The sequence below is a fragment of the Octodon degus genome, unplaced genomic scaffold, assembly GCF_000260255.1.
Source record: "Octodon degus isolate 3935 unplaced genomic scaffold, OctDeg1.0 scaffold00162, whole genome shotgun sequence".
NCBI classification, from domain to species: Eukaryota; Metazoa; Chordata; class Mammalia; order Rodentia; family Octodontidae; genus Octodon; species Octodon degus.
The window spans coordinates 1723067-1727457 of NW_004524738.1; positions in this window are offsets into that span (position 1 = coordinate 1723067).

Sequence of the window (4391 nt, forward strand, 5' to 3'; positions counted from 1 at the left end):
ACATGAGGATGAGTCACGGCCATTGCTTGACCAATCCACTCATACTAGTTTCAAAAAGTCAAATACTTAGGAATCTACCCCAAGAGGTGAAAGACTTCTATAATGAAAACTATAGTATCCTTTTTTTAAAAAAAGAATGAGAAGGACACCAGAAAATGGAAAGACATCTACTGCTCCTGGATAAGCAAAACTAATATTGTTAAAATGTCAGAACTATTAGGTAAATTTTAACGAACTATTAGGTAACTATTATTAGAACTATTATCAAAACTATTAGGTAAATTTTTTAATGCAATCCCAACAAAATACCAATAGCATCCTTCACAGACCTTGAAAAAAATTCCTAAAATTTACATGGAACCAGAGGAGACCTGCTATAGCAAAAGCAATTTTGGCTAACAAAAGCAAAGCAGGGATCATTGCAAACCCCGATATTAAATTATATTGTAAAACTACAGAGATACAAACAGCATAGTACTGGCACAAAAGCAAGGGACAAGCGGAGCAGAATTGAAGAGCAGAAACAAACCCAGGCACATCTCGCTCTCTGAAATTGGACAAAGGGGCTAAAAACACACACCGGAGGGAAGCGTACCTCTGTAACAAATACTGCTGAGAAATTTGGTTACTCACATGCAAAAAAAGAATGAATCTAGACCAAAATCTCTCACTTTGTTTTAAAAATCAAATAAAAACAGACCAAAACCTACATATTAAAACAGGAACACTGAATGTGCTAGAAGATAAAATAAGTAAAACTTTTGAAGACTTAGGCCTAAGAAAACAATTTCCAAAAAAGAACCCCAATTACAAAAGAAATAGCACTAAGAATGAACAAACGGGATTATATAAAATTAAAAGGCTTCCACATGGCAAAGGAAGAACCAATAGGGTGAAGAGACAACATACAGAATGGAAGATAGTTTTTGCCAGCTATTCTTTGGACCGGGTACTAATATTTAGAATGTATAAATACCTCAAAAAAATTGCATGTCCCTAAATAAAGATCTAGTAAAAAAGGACAACAGAAATGAATACATGTGTCTCAGAAAAAAAAGAATTACAAATAGCCAAAAGAATTACAAATAACCGAAAAAAATCTTAGCTATTACGAGAAATACAAACCAAAACAGCACTGAGATTCTATCTTACTCTAGAAAGAATGGCTATTATCAAGAAATCAAATAGTAACAAGCAACAAATGCTGGCAAGGCTGCAAGGGAAAAGGAGCCCTTCTACACTATTGGTGGGAATATGAACTAGAAAAACCTCCATAGAAATCAATACATATAGAGATTCTTAAAAAAAAAAAAAAAAAACAAAAAACCCACTAAACTAAAAATAGAAATTGCACAGGTCCCAGTTACACATCCTCTGCATTACCTTCCCAAGAGAATTCAAGGCATCACATTATGGCGATCTGTGCACACCCATGTTCACGGCAGCGCGACCCACAATGGCTAAATGTTGGAAGCAGCCTATAAATGTCCACCAGCCAATGAATGGACGAAGAGAACACGGCACTTATCTGCAATGGACTACTGTCATAAAATTTGAATCATTTGTAAGAAAATGAACATGGTTTGAAATCAAAATGCTGAACAAAATAAATCAAACACAGAAGGATAAATCTCTCATGGATTTTCTTAACTGAGCAACCCAGTATCAGTCATTTAAAGAGCAAAATAAAAGCCATTGGGAGGGCTGGGGTAGCGCCCAGCAGCACAGTGCCTGCCCGGCAAGCCTGAGATCCTTAGTTCAATTCCTGGTACCAGAACGCCCTACAAATAACCCGATAAGAAATGGAGATAGACCTTTTGCAGATGGGAACAGATCTTAGGATGGAGGGAGAGGGAGAAAAGAGGGACAAGAGGGAAAGAAGAAATGAGAAGGACTATGTGTGACATATACATGAAACAATGCCTCATGTGAGTGTATTCATCCTGTGTCACAAATATGTACTAAAATAAAGAATTGTGCTAAAAATAAATAACAATATAACATGTTAACAAGGGGGCAGAGGAGTGAGAAATCTTGTGAACTCTTGTGATAACATAAATGTTACAACCAATTCAGAGAGCACTTTGAAAGCTTCTTAAGAAGTTAAACATACAGGGCTGGGGAGATAGCTTTGTGGTCTAAGTGCTGCCTGGCAAACACAAGGTCTTGAGTTCAATCCCCAGTACAGTATGCCGTGCAGAAATCCTGGGCACACCTTGCTGACCGCTGAAACCTGGCATGCTGGTGCACACCTATAATCCCAGCACTGGGGAAGTTGAGACAAGAGGATCACTACAAGTCTGAGCTGCGTAGCAAGATCCTGTACCAAGTAAATAAATAAAAAAAGAAATTCAAGAAAAGTTAACCATACAATGACTGTATTACATATGCACCTATTCTACTCATAGGTAGGATTCAAAAGGAAAAATTCATGTATAACTAAATGAAGGATGAAGGCTTGTAAGCAAATGTTCATAAAAATTTTCTTTGTAAGAGTTGAAAAGTAGAAACAGTTTAGTTGTTCAAAATAGATGAACAGATAAATTAAGGCATATCCATAAAACAGAAGACTACTCAGCAATAAAAAACCATACTACTGATAGGTATAACAACATGTATCAGTATCAGAATCTCAAAATTATCATACTGAATGAAAGAAGCCAAACCAAAAAGAGTATATCTTAGTTGATGCCATTTATATAAAACCTGAAATTGAGCCAGTTATGGTGGCACACACTTGTAACCCCAGCACTCGGGGGGCTGAGGCAGAAAGATCACTATGAGTTCAAGGCCAGCAAGACACTGTCCCCCCAAAAAATCTGAAATTGTAAACAATCTATAGTGACAGAAAAAAGTTAGTGGCTGCTTAATAATGAGGGACAGAGAGGTATGGGACAGAGGGGTTACAGAGGTATAGGAAAAAAACTTTTGGTGGTAACAGATAGGGTCACTATTCTATGGTAGTGACAGCTTCACATGTGTAAATGCATATAAGTTGTAGACTTTAAGTGTGTATGATTCACTGTAACATTTATGTAAATACAAAACTTGAGTATATATAAACTTTATAGGTTGTTTTATTTATAAATATTAAAACTACCTATATATTTTAATATATATCAACCTATAAAGTTTATATACAGAGATTTCACCCAAAAACTATATATATACATATATAGTTCAGCCCTCCTCCTGAGCATTTTAGTAGGAATAAAAACTATATATATATATATAGTTTTAAAAAAAAATTTATGTATTTGGTACAGGGTCTCACTACGCAGCTAGGACCTATAGTGATCCTCCTGTTTTAGCCTCCCCAGTGCTGGGATTGCACGCATGCACCACCACACCCTGTCTTGGTGGCTGACTTGGTGCACCTGGGGCAGGGCCAGCATAATATGTGGTACCAGGGATTGAACCTGGGTCCTTGTGCTTGCCTAGTCAGGTACTTAGATCGCTGAGCTATCTCCTTGACATATATGTATATCAACATACAATAAACTGCCCATGTTTATAAATTGATTTTTTTCAGATGTCATCCCAGAAGTGAAAGTGTCACCTCTGCCCAAGTCTCATTGGTTGTTGAAAGTCACATGGGCACACCTAACCCCCAAGTAAGCAGGAAAGTGCATTCCTACTAAAATGCTCAGGAGGAGGGCTGAACATTCGCACGTAGCCCTGAGGATTACCACATTTTGCCGCAAACATGCTGTGTTGCTTTTTTAATAAACAAGTCTCCCACTCGATACCTAACAGATTTCACATTCATTTGCAGGAGCACCAAACAACAGCGGACTTACCCGCCCATCACCAGTCTCGCAAAGATTCAGCTGTTTTGCCTGTGATACAGAGGAACTTGTGTTAAATGAGGTTAGCCAAGTGCCTCCCAAATTTCCCCATTAATTTCAGAAAGTAATGTTTATTAAAATCTAAGTAAATGAACCAGGAGAATTCATGAGTTCTCCCAGGTCCTGTCTTCTGTCCCACGAAGTTTAACGGCAGTCATAAAAGAGGAACGGGTCTGAGATAGACTCCACAATGATAAATTCCTTTTCCATGACTGAGTCTTTTTGTGGTTGAGAAATTATTTTTCATGGCCCACTAAAAGAATTTTCAAATTTAAACTAATTTCCTTTGATTCTATTCTTAGCAACCACTGTGATAAACTGGTCAGACATATGGCAGTAGAAGCTCTATAGAATATGAAAGTGTTCACACCCAAAATGCACAAAAATCTTGCACATTAATATGGAAAAAGAGAGATTCTCTTTTTCCAGTGATGTCCAGATTGTACCCCACCCATGGCAGGCCTTCTTTCCAAACCACACATGAAAATGATATGTCTGCTTTAATAGTCTCTGTCCTTTTTCTATGTACTTTTATAATTTTTA